The 12708-nt window shown below is 45.5% G+C and overlaps 1 long non-coding RNA gene across 1 annotated transcript in view; it reads left to right on the top strand.

The window, feature by feature from the left end:
* The first annotated feature begins 581 nt into the window (after positions 1–581).
* Positions 582–12708, top strand: part of LOC102380099 — a 13997-nt gene continuing 1870 nt past the window's right edge. Inside the window, exons 1-4 of the long non-coding RNA XR_324296.2 lie at positions 582–612; positions 2788–2936; positions 4477–4588; positions 5215–5333. This is a non-coding gene — a long non-coding RNA (uncharacterized LOC102380099). The remainder of the gene's footprint in view (positions 613–2787; positions 2937–4476; positions 4589–5214; positions 5334–12708) is intronic.

Genomic DNA, 12708 nt, shown 5'->3' with positions numbered 1-12708 from the left:
GGACAACATGGAGAGGGTCCAGAGGAGGGCCACCCGCATGATCCGGGGACAACAGGGCAGACCCTACAGTGAGAGACTGCGGGACTTGAACCTATTCAGCCTCCACAAGAGAAGGCTGAGGGGGGACCTGGTGACCGTCTATAAACTCACTAGGGGGAACCAGAGGGGTTTGGGGGAGACGCTGTTTCCCCTAGCCCCTGCTGGCATAACAAGGAATAATGGGCACAAGTTGATGGAGAGGAGGTACAGATTGGACATCCGAAAAAACTACTTCACAGTCAGGGCGGCTAGGAGCTGGAACCAACTTCCAAGGGAGGTGGTGCTGGCCCCTACCCTGGGGATCTTTAAGAAGAGGCTGGATACTTACCTGGCTGGACTCATTTGAGTCCCGTTTTTGTTTTTAGGGTGAGTGGTTTTGTTTGTGTTTTTGGGTTGTTCTCCCGCCCTGGCGGGGGGTCGGGCTAGAAGATCTATTAGGTCCCTTCCGACCCTGAAACTATGAAACTATGAAACTATAAGATCAATTAGTGATGCATGCCATTTAGCTACATAAGTATCAAAGAAGAGGGCAACAAATAAGAGAACACAGCAGCCATCAGACAGCATAGGGTGGTGAGTTACAGTGTGTCTAGGCATCGTTATTATTATAAATGTTGTTTTCTCAGTCCACTCCATTTGGCTCTTCTTGCCTCAAATAACTCTGTTGTTATTTGAAATGAGACAATAAATTGCTTCATTTCTCTTAATTATTTTATTCTGGTCAATAATGCTTCTATAGATGACATTTTGTTTTGCAGCTGTAATGATAAAATATGCTATTTGGCAATGGTCACAAGTATAAGCTGTTTAATTTCAGCAAATCAGGAAATTTGCCTAACATCACAGGATAAGGAATTGGGATGGGGACACATTGCTCAAAAATAACCCTTACAATCAAATTTCTTTCATTGTCATTTGGGCTAGGGGCAGAAATTATACATAATTGAAGTTTAAGTTTACTCATCATAGTTTAAGTGATCAGAAACTGATTTAAACCTGTAACAGAACATAATTTCAGTGCATATAAAGCAGTTTCAAAATGGCTGAAACTGGTTTAAGATAAACCTGGTTGAATGTAGTATCAGACTTAACTGATTTGGGTCAAACCAGTTTATGCAAATTCTGTCCTAGACCCCTTCCTTGTTTAAGTTAAACCAGAGTCCTCCAGCATGTTCTGCAGTGCTGGGCTGGACTGTGTGCTCTGCTCCAGAGAGCAGGGCTGGCCTCGCCCCTCTGCCCTTTAGCTTGAGCAGGGGTGGGACCATGGCCAGAGGCATCCCAGCATGGCCCCGTTAAGGCAAAGTGGGCAGGGAGGGGGGTTAATTCTTTCCTCCTTCCCCCCTCCCTCCACCCCACCACGGCCAGGATCTGCCAGCAAGTGGCGGAGGCAGTGGCTGGGGCTGGCAGACTCCAGCAGCGGTCCCCAGGGGCAGAAGGTACAGAGGGAGGAATTAACCCTGGACCTGCCTCCTTCACCTTAACAGGGCCATGCCAGGATGGCATCTGACCATACCCCTGCCCCCACCCCTGGAACAGTGAGGGGAGGGGGAGGGGCAGCAACCTCTGTCACGGTGCCCCAGGGACCACAATCATGAAGGGGGTTTATTCCCTGCCCCACTGGCAGGGATCACAGCCATCCCAGCATGGCCCTGTTAAGGCTCAGGGGGCAGAGAGGGGGTTAATTCCTGCCCCGCTCCCACCAGAGGACTGCAGCCAGGGTGAAGCAGCCCCCCTCCTCCCCTCCCACCACTGCAGGGTGGGGAGGGGGGCTCTGTGCAGTGCAGCCCCAGGGGGGGACTCTTCCCCTCCTCCTCCCCCTCCAACACTGCAGACAGCCCCCCTCCCCACCTGGCAGCTAGTTAGACTAACCTGCAAAGATTGAATCAATTCAGGCTCAGGCTTTTTGAACGTCTGTCTCTAGCCTTGGGGGCCTTTCTAGGAGAGCTAAAAGTGATCCTTCATACCATGGGGTCCCCTCAAGAAAAACATATCAAAGGACCAGATGAGTGATTCGCAAACAGGGTGCTGTGGCACTCTGGGCCTGCTATGAAATCCTTTAAGGGTGCTGTGGTATGCCATGCAATGTTATCACTGTTAGGTGTACAAACATGATTCACAAGATCAACCCAGGCATTTCAAATAGGAATCCACAGTGTTAAAAACATGCTGACCTACTGTGGTCTTTCTGAGTTCTTTGCAATGGAAAAAATATCCTATTACTTTTCCATAGCCAAAAACGAGTGAAAGCTAAGCGCTAGCATTTTCTGAGGGGTGCTTTCATTCTAATGAGGGGTGCCTTGAATCTAAAAAGGTTGTTAAGAACCATTGGATAAGAGCAACTTGTAATTAAAGATTGCAATGAATATTGGCAGATTTGAAATACTGACAAACTGTACAATCTGCTTTGTGAGTTTGCCACATTTTTACATGACAGGGCTGTAAATATACCAGGCTTCTCCCAGTAAGATAGGTGGTTTGGGTCAAAAATTGATTTATATTTCTTTCCTCTGTGCATGTATCTGGTTGGAGGGAGGAGAAGAAAGCAATCCTCTTTATTGACAATGTTGCTAAAAACCTTTTGAAGCTTATATCCTCCTTTCATTCATTAGTCTGCTCTCCTCCAATCAGTTTAAAACTCTTTGATGTAAACAATTCAGTTTTAAGTCTCTCAGTGGGGAAACAGTGTGTCTGGCAAAGGAAAATCCTAAAGAACAAGGCAAGGCACCAGAAGGACTCCCTCTCTCCCAGCAGATGGAGAGAATAGCAGGAAAGCAGCTTCAAGCAATCAGCAAGTGGACAAGGCAGCAGGAGACAGAACTACTTACTGAACTAACAGAAGTGAATGGCACCTGCTGGAATTCTGCATACTTTACCCTCTGCCTGGGATCTGCTGCAAGGTGGGGAGACTATTATAGGTGACGTGCAAAAATGACAAAGTTTTTTCATGTCTCTTTCCATGCCAGAAAAATGCTACTGTTTACCAGTGTAGTCCAGTTAATGTCACAGTCATTGCTTGGGTAAAACATGGGCTCAAGTCTTACTTCTAGAGTTTTTTATTCCTGCTGCTCCTGTTGGAGTGCACTTTGTGTGAGAATTAAACTGAACTAAATTTTGTCCAGTTGCATGCTGAAAGGAATTCCCAGGATCCTCTTGATGAAGTTCTTTCACTTGAGAGGATCACTTGAGGTGATTTCTTCATGCCCCCATTGATACTATGTTCTTCAAGGGACCCCTTTAGTCCCTAAGGTGCCACCATGCCCTACCTTCTTCTTGATGTTAATGAACATGGTTAAATAAGTTTTTATGTTGTAGCAGTATTAATCCAGGCTCTACTCCCCCTCACGAGCAGTACACTCCTCTTAACAGAGGGCATGAATGAATTTTATTCATTTAATTAACTTGAATAAGCCCTGTGTTACCTTGCAGATTTCTCATCTAAGGGCAGGCCAGTGGGATTCCTATTCAGGATTCCTGTGTGCCTATCACAGGCACCTTTCAAAAGCAGCGTAGTGCCTGAGTGGTGTTCAACCCTCTGGCTGGAAGACACAGCTCTGTGGGCTGGATCTGGCCCGCGGGCTGGAGATGGAGCACCACTGCCTTTGTTCAAAGAGAGGCAGATTGAAAAATTAACACAGAGCAAACAGTCAACTCCGTGTTGGGTGCATAATGCAAATTTGAAGAATGAATGCTATTATGTGGGCCAGAATATGGTATGTTGACAGAAATAATATGGTTTTCAGGTTACATTCTAGAGTTAGTGCAAAGAGGTTGAACAGCAAACTCAGCGTAAACTACATGGTTATCACAAAGTACATTTGGAGCTGGGGCCCCAGTAAAGTCTACAAAGGGTTTTGGCTCACACCCTCAAAGCTATTCAGGTCCCCAACTTGAACTGAAGTCAAATGGAGTAGGTGCCTAAATACCTTTTGAGGACTGGGCTTTTGCCATTGCTAATTGATTTTGTTGAGAGAATTCAGTGACGGTCAGTGGGGTAAAGCCTTTTCAACAGACAGTTTGGAAGGCACAGCAGGCTTCTGGGGCTAGGGGCTCTGTCATTTTGTGAGGACAAGCTCAATGTAAAATGTAGCTTCTGTAAAAATGCATGCTATCTTCATTATTACTTTACATGTATCAAGCCTCTTTTCCCCCATCAGAAGCTTTTAATTAAGCATCTGAGCATCCTGGCTGTGGTGTTGCTATTTTAAGGCTTTTTAAGCTGGGTAAAATGAGGCACACAAAAAGTGTACTGATTTGCCCAGGGTCTTGCAGAGAGCCTTTAGTAGAGCCAGGAGTGTCTTGACCCTTAATCTTCTCCTTTAATTGCTTGAACAAAAATGTTTTTACATTAAAAAAAATATCTGCCATCCTCCCCCTGCTCCTGCTGTTTCTCAGTGTTCAATATTTTCTCAGTATTCATTATTTCTCTACCATACCAAGGTCTTATATCAACCTCAACCCTGCTATTCTTTGAGAAACTAAGGGTCCATCAGGTCCAGGATTCTCTGTCGGTGAATAGGCATCACTTCAACAAAAGGTACAAATCACGAAGGTGAGAGTCGTTTGTCCAGCAGTTGCTGAGATGGCTTTGTTTGCCATGTAATCATTTCCAGCAGTAGCTTTTCTATAAGCATCACCCAGAAGAAACTAGCACTATAACATCTGAGCTCTGCACTTTCCCCTCTGACACAGTTTCTACATGCACAGCTGTGAGGCATAGGCTGTTGCAACTCAGCAAATGTTGCACCTGGTGAGGCAATCTATTGTAGTAGGAGCTTCCTTAGGTGTATGGCAGAGGGATGGTGTTGCCCACACAGGCCAAAAAGGGAAACGGGAATCAAAATTATTTAAAAATATATATTCATTAACAGCATGGAAATCATTAAGCTAGTAAACCTTGAGTGAAATTCACCCTTCCCTCAAGATCTGTGAGCCACTGAAGACCCATGTACTTTTTATGTTGAAGGTGTGATTTAGATTTAAATGGTATATATGCCTGTTGCCAGTCTTGTACCTTGGGGTGGATGTCATCTTCAATGCATAGCATAGGCAAGTCTAAGAACCAAGGAGGCTTCTGCAAACATTTGAGCATGACACACCAGCTAAATCTTTAGCTTGCTTTGAAGGATCATCAATGACCATTTTCTTTTTTCTATTAATCTTATTCACATTCTCCAGCACTGAAAATCGCCTCCTCTGACAAAAAGCTCATCAACAATAGCCTTAGCAGCAGAATCTGAGGCCCACACCATCCTGATAAAAAGAAGCAGTTGCAGGGAGAGTGAATAAAGAAATCTGTAAGTGATCATCTTTCCAACCTTCCTCCGTATGACTTCTGCTGAGAACATTTTAAAAAATCTACATTCTTGTGAATTAAAGCTGCAAAGGAACAGGCAGCAATTTGAAATACACTGTGATTAATCTGTCTCGAAAGAGACAGTATCAGTCTTCCATTTCTTCCACTACATAAATTCTACTTTATATTTAATGGGGTTATTAAGCACTGACATTCTAGCAGACCCAATCAATATTACATTCCCAATTCCTGATAATAAGGAACACATGCAATACAGGAAAAAAAAAGTTGCTGATTGTTTCCATTGTCCTACCCAGAGAGTATCAATATAGCTTCACAGCAACTATACATCACAGGAAGTTATGGACAGTACAGAAGGTAAGATTTCAAGTAATGAGCACAGTTTCTAGTGTAGCCCTAGGTTCCTTTAAGCTGCAGTATGGGTCCCATTAAAGAGGATGAGATTGGATGATGGAAAAGGGAAATAGCTCTTCTCTATATCACAGTTGATGCAGCAAGACTGGATCCTCTTACCAGAGTTCATCATGGTAAAAGCATAACAATGATAAATAACTTTGGTGAGAAACTATCCCCCTCTTTTACATTTTCCTTCTCTTTTTTTAGTTAAAACAACTCATAGGCTCATCCAACATAGGCTACTGTGACACGTGCAAGGAATTGGAGTGTGTATGTTGGTGTATGCCTAGATATTTCTTTGTTTAGTCTTGAAAATGCTCTCACACTGAGGAAAATGACTGTCAGGTACATGAGATGCAAATATTGGAGTTGAGACAACGATTCGTAATAAATTATTTTTTCTGATGAATGCATCTCATATTTGAACATTCGGATCCCTGGTATCCGAAGCGGCCAGATCTGAAGCCGGATCGGATTGCTGCCGACTTGCACAGGCCTACTATACAGTTTCCAAAAAGTAGATACCAAAGCCCATCCTTTCAAAAATGGAATAGGTGACATTCCATTCTGACCATATGAATGGCCCATATGAATGGTCCCTATCAAGATTCTCCACATCCCTCTTGAAGTACGGTGCCCAAGACTGGATGTAGTACTTCAACTGGGGCCTGACTAGTGCCACATAGAGGGGAAGCATCACCTCCCTGAACCTGTTTGTCCTGCATCTGCTAATGCATGATAAAGTGCGGTTAGCCTTGTTGATCACTTCATCACATTGATGACTCATGTTCATCTTGGAGTCTACTATGACTCCAAGATCTCTTTCCACTGCTGTGCTGCTGAGATGGTCATCCCCCAGCCTGTAAGTCTGTTGGTGGTTCTTTTTGCCCAGGTGCAGCACTTTGCATTTGTCTTTGTTGAACTGCATACTATTTTGTTCTGCCCATTTTTCCAACCTGTCCCAATCTGCCTGGATCCATTCCCCACCCTCTTGTGTGTTAACTTTGCCCCATAATTTGGTATCATCTGTAAACCTTAGACCCAATACTAGAGACCAGGACCCCCTCCTGCCACAGTGACTTCTGTAACTAGTAGGCTGGAGAGTAGGAGTCATCTAGGACCACCTGAATCCCTTGCTGACCCCCTGACCCCTCTTGCTGACCCCCTGAATCTGTGTCGTGGAATGATTTCACCAGAAAGGTGGGGGATGGATAGAGTGGGGGGTATGATTTCCTCTTCCAGTATAGTCTCTGGCCTAAATACCTAGGGCACTACCAGGAAGTGGGAGATACCAGTTTATACCTCTTCATGGTCAGGAGGGGTGGTGGAATTAAACCCAGATCTTTCCCATCTTTGGTGAGTGCTCTGACCACCAAATAATTGGATAAAAAGGGGTGCAATTCCTCCTCCAGCTCTGTGTTAGAACAAAATAGTGTCACCTATTCCATTTTTTAAAGGATGGGCTTTGGTATCTACTTTTTGGAAACTGTATAGTAGGCCTGTGCAAGTCAGCAGCGATCTGATCCGGCTTCAGTTCTGGCCGCTTCGGATACCAGGGATCTGATCCAGAGCTCTGGACTAGGTTTCTCCTTTGATCCGGCCGAAGTGGCTACGAAGCTTCAGAGCTGCCTCGGAGATCCTGCCATGGGGCATAATGGGGAATCAAATATCTATAACTTTGTTGTTTTTTGTCTGATTTGGATGAAACTTGCAGGGGTGGTAGCCTCTGCTGACGGCATGAAGTCTTCCAAGTTTCAAGAAGATTGGTGCAGGGGTCGGGGGGAACTGTACCCCGAATTCTTGAAAGCAAAACTCATGTCACATCTATGTGTTACACCATAGTGGGGTGAAAACTGCAGGGATGGTACCCCTGGTGATGCCACAAAGCCTGCCAAGTATCAAGAAGATCAGTGCAAGGGTTTGGGAGGAACTGCAACTCAAGCTGAGGACAAGCAAAACTTGTGCCATGGGTGACACTGTTTGTGTTAAGGTGCAGCAGGGTGAAAGCTGCAGGGATGGTAGCCCCTGCTGCAGGCACAAAGCCTGCCAGCTGTCGAGAAGATTGGTGCAGGGGGGTTCTGGGGCCCTGCACCTCTAGCTGCTGACAGGCAAAACTTGTGCCATGGGTGCTTGTGCAACTGACTGTCTCTGTCTTGGGGCAGTTGATTGTCTGTATTGTTTCCTCTCTTTAGTCTCTGCTTTTGTAGGTGTTAATTGATGGTAATTAACTGGCTACTTTAGCTAGCTACTGTGTATTGAGCTGGTCCCTGAGTGAATCATGATTAATTGGTAACTGGTAACACAGTAGCTTAGCAGCCAGGCATGCAGTAGTGTCCTCCCTCCCCGCCCCAAGACAGAGACAGTCAGTTGCACAAACACCCATGTCATGAGTTTTGTCTGTCAGCAGCTAGAGGTGTGGGGCCCCAGAACCCCCCTGCACTGATCCCCTTAACAGCTGGCAGGCTTCATGGCATCAGCAGGGCCCACCATCCCTGTAGCTGTCACCCTGCTGCGCCTTAACACACACAGCATCACCCATGGCATGAGTTTTGCTTGTCTGCAGCTTGAGGGGCAGTTCCCCCCAAACCCCTGCACCGATCTTCTTGAAACTTGGCAGGCTTTGTGGCCTCACCAGGAGCCACCACCCATGCAGCTTTCACCCCGCTGTGGTATAACATATACCCCTGACATTAGTTTTGCTTTAAAAAATTTGGGGTGCAGTTCCCCAGAAACTCCTGCACCGATCTTCTTGAAACTTAGCAGACTGCATGGTCTCAGCAGAGGTTATAATACCTGCAAATTTAATCCAAATCAGACAAAAAACAACAAAGTTATAGATATTTCATTGATTTCCCATTATACCCTATGGCCAGATCTCCGAAGCGACTCCAAAGCTTTTCCGAAGCGCTTTGGATGCTCCGAACCGCTTTGGAAAGCCTGAAGAAGCCAGCACTTCGATCTGGACATGCTGCTTTGGATGCCAAAGCATCCAAAGCTTCTCTGGATCCAAAGCTCTGTCCGAAGCCTTGCACAGCCCTACTGTATAGGACTGTAACTCCTGAGGGAAGGGAGATACCTCCTGGTGGTGCTAACCAGATGCCTAAGCCCCCAAGAAGATTTCAAGTGATGTCTCTCTCCTTAGCATTTCCTATTGGGCAGCTTAGGTGGCTCTCTGCCCAACAAAGATATTTTGTGATATCCTTTATTGTACCAACTGTATAGTTGGGAGAGCTGCTGGACAAGCTTTCAGGCATCAAGTGCCTATCCTCAGGTCTAAGCAGGTCTAGGAAGGGTACACGATGTTCAAAATCTTGTCCAACAGTTTTCCCAACTGTACAGTTGGTGCAATAAAAGTTACCACAAAAAATCCTTGCCTCTCATACATTTCCTGGACCATCATGGCTACAACACGCCAACCCTACTACTGCTTAGGTTCCTAACTCCTCCTGTGCATGGTACAGGGAGCCTCAGCATTTAGCTCAGAGCTATGGATTTGTTACAGGGGCCCAGAGCCTTAAAGCTAGGTATTGTGATGTTTTGTATATGGCTTCAAAGCAAGTCCCTTCATGGACCTATGCCTCAGGGTCCTTTGTGTAAAATGAAGGTAACTAGAACTTCCCTACTTTGGTGGGGTATTTGTGAGAATAAACATGAGAGAGGCTGTGAAGCGTTCATGGAACCACAGACATGAATTTGATAGCTATCTATTGTGAAATATGTATCTAGTGAAAGATTATCTCAGACCTGTACAAATTCTTTGGGAATTGCAACATTACTGAAGCAAATAACTTTTCAAAATTTGAACAAACATTTCTTTTTTGCCACTTCCTCCTGGCCTTGAGAAAGCTACTCACTTTTTTGTGTCAGTTTTCATGATTTTTCTCACTCCTTGAGGCAATTATTTAATGCATCTGTGAAAGAAACGGAATTTTCCTCCCACTTTATGTTATCCTTCTTCTCTTACCTGTTCTAGCAGGCATGTCTTGCTGACAGCTGTGCAGATCCCAACCCCAAAGCTTTCATGTCATTGTATGTTCAGTAAATTTAAGGTGAAGGATTGCATTTGAACTAGCGAGTCACTTCAGTAAATCTCTTCACTCACACAACTGCCACCCCTCTTTTTTTTTTTTTTTACTGAGCATTACATTGGGCTCAGTGTGAAAAAGACAATGGCCTTCTCAATCATCTCCCTGCTCCAGCCTGGGGACCTGTCATTCTTCTTGAAATCTTCTGGGAGGGATGCAGGCACCTTAGCAACCTTCCCAAATACTGGTGTTGGGGAAAAGGGCCACCACATGTGTCACAGACCCATATGACACCAAATGTTAATAGTAATTGACATCCTCATGCAGGATTTCAGTTTTCATTTTGAAAATAGTTGAGGTAAAGATGAACTCTGAACAAGATGTAAACCAAGGAGGGGTTTCTGCCCCACCAAGAAGGCTGGGATGTTCTCTTAAACATTTTACTAAAATTGCCGTGGGGGGGTGGCAAGAGAGGAATCCGATGGGTGCATCGCTGGCTTTGTTGTTGTTGTTTTCACATTAATATTGTGAGGGGTTTCTTTTTTTAATTGGGAGTCAGCAAAAAACCCAAATAAGTATTAATAGAATTGAGTCAAAAGGTGAAATATACACCAATTTCTACGTAAATGTGAAATGTTTCTAACAATGATGTTTCTAGGGTACTATGCATATAGCTGTCATTTATACAATCATATGCTAATAATGGTGCCCTGTCTTTCTGCTGGTGAGGGAAGTTGCTAGGCTTTTATAAAGCCCAGACAAGTGAATCAGTTACTTATGATGAACTCAGTTACTGCTCTAACTCCCTTTCAACTATTATGAACCCCTACACAAAAATCTACCTCAGTTTCTCTCTCTTTTCCTTTAAGAGGCCTCTTCTTTCTGATCCATTGCTTTCAGGCCTTCATTCCATTGCTTGTGTTTGCTTTATCATATTCACTCAGATAAGAAGCTGGCCAGAGCACAATGTCCCCTTTGTATTAAATTGCTCTGATGCTGTAATGGCACAAGCCATTCTTCACATTAAGGTGGCTGTTCTTAGCCATCTTTTAAAAACCAATTTGAACAGGAAACTGCAGAATGAGAAATCATCCACAGACTGGATTATGTTAAGTATAGTTGAAACAGGGACTATGGATTCTTATCCCATTATCTGGGTTAGCTTTGGTGACTCCTCTGTTCCTGTGGGCTTACTGCTTGTTTCCTTGACTCTCCCAGCACTGTCCCCACTGTCCCTACTATCTCTCGGTCCCCACCACCCTTGTCTTTTGTATTCCAATTTCTCTCTCCTTTCTGCTTGTGCTCCTTCATGCTTTCTCCATGTCCTTTTACAGCTTCTGATGAAGCGAGCTTCATCACACACACACACACACACACACACACACACACACACACACACACTTTAGCTACATACAGACATCCAGGGAAGTTAGATCACATGAAAGACAACCACTCAATTGAACTTAGTTCACACAGGTACAGACCTTACACTTAGATTGTCCTAACCAGGAATCTAGAGTGTGAACTGTAGAGAAGTTCCAGGAAAATAAGACTGGTCTAGAAATGGGCAACTCGATCGAAGTCAGCTGTACCTTGGAGGTAGTCTAACTTAGACTGGGTCTGGCGAAACTGATCTAACTGAACTTCTGTATAGTTTCCAGCACAGCCCTGGGGCTGTAAAAACCCAGCTGCTGGCCCCAGCCCCAGCCCCAGGGCTGCAATGTTCCTACCCAGCCTCCTGGCTATTTTCAGCCCCCTGGCACCTTGCCCCACCTCCAGACAGCCCTCCCCATACCCCTGAACCAACCAAACCCGTATCCCTCAAGCTGCTCCTGGTGCTGGTGTTACCAGTATTTGCTGGAGCTGGGAGCCAATCAAAGTAAGTCAGGATGGGTAGCATCAAAGGGTGATAGGTTCACTGTGGGGGTCATCTAGAGTGGAGGGGGTCAAGGGGCTAAAAATAGTCCCTGGTCAGGGGGGACAGAGACCCCCCCCCCGGCCCCCCTCATGGATCCTGTCATACCCCACCAACCCCTTGTGGATCCCACTTGTCCCCTGAATCCCTCCAAGCCCCCACAGACCCTGTCTACCCCCCATGTGGACCCCACTTGCCCCCTCAATCCCTCCACAGACCCTGCCAGCTCCCCAATTTCCCTGTTCCCCCCTGTGGGCCTCCTGTTTCCCCAAATTCCCTTAATGCTCCCTGCAGAACCTGCTTCCCTCCCCCATGTCCCTGCAGACCCTGCTTCCCTGCCCCAAGCCCCCCACAGACTCTGCCTGCCCCCAGTTCCTCCTGAAGACCCTGCCTGCCCCCCCCCAGTTCCTCCTGAAGACTCCACCTGGCCCCCTATTCTCCGAGCTCCCCCCCCTTGCTATTCTCTCCACCCTGACTCACCTTAGATTGGGTAGCTATTTTTAACTCCATGTAACCTCCCCCTAACCTCCCTGAATGCCTGTACATACCCTTTGGTTAGTCTATAAGGTACAAATCTACCCTGTCCTCTACAAGCCACTTTTGATAGGTGAAATAGGTGGTTTACATGGAAATGAAAGAGCTTGATGTTAAGAAACCCAGAGGGGGCTGTAAAAAGAAGCCTGTGTCTTTTCAGTCTCTCAGCCCTTTGTATGGCTGTCACAGCCACATGTCATTCCACAGAGGCCAAGAATATTCCCAGGCTACCTATGGCAGAAACACAGAACAAGGATCCCTAAAGGCTGCCCTGCCTGCTGTAAAAGGAATGGATGCATTAGTTCATGTTTCTTTGTCAGCTCCTGCCTAGTTAGTCAGGCTTTTGAACCGTGCTGTATACTGTAATAGTTTCAATCCCTGCATTTCAAAAAGATTTGCAGTAAGCCCCTTCTTAATGTTTGGTTTCATTTGCCTGTCTTCAGTTGCCCTTTAGAGCTAAGGTCAAAATCATCTAGTAACTAAAT

This window comes from Alligator sinensis, unplaced genomic scaffold (assembly GCF_000455745.1).
Source record: "Alligator sinensis unplaced genomic scaffold, ASM45574v1 scaffold93_1, whole genome shotgun sequence".
NCBI classification, from domain to species: Eukaryota; Metazoa; Chordata; order Crocodylia; family Alligatoridae; genus Alligator; species Alligator sinensis.
The sequence above is the reverse complement of the archived record's forward strand: the minus strand, read 5'-3'. Positions and strand labels throughout refer to the sequence as shown.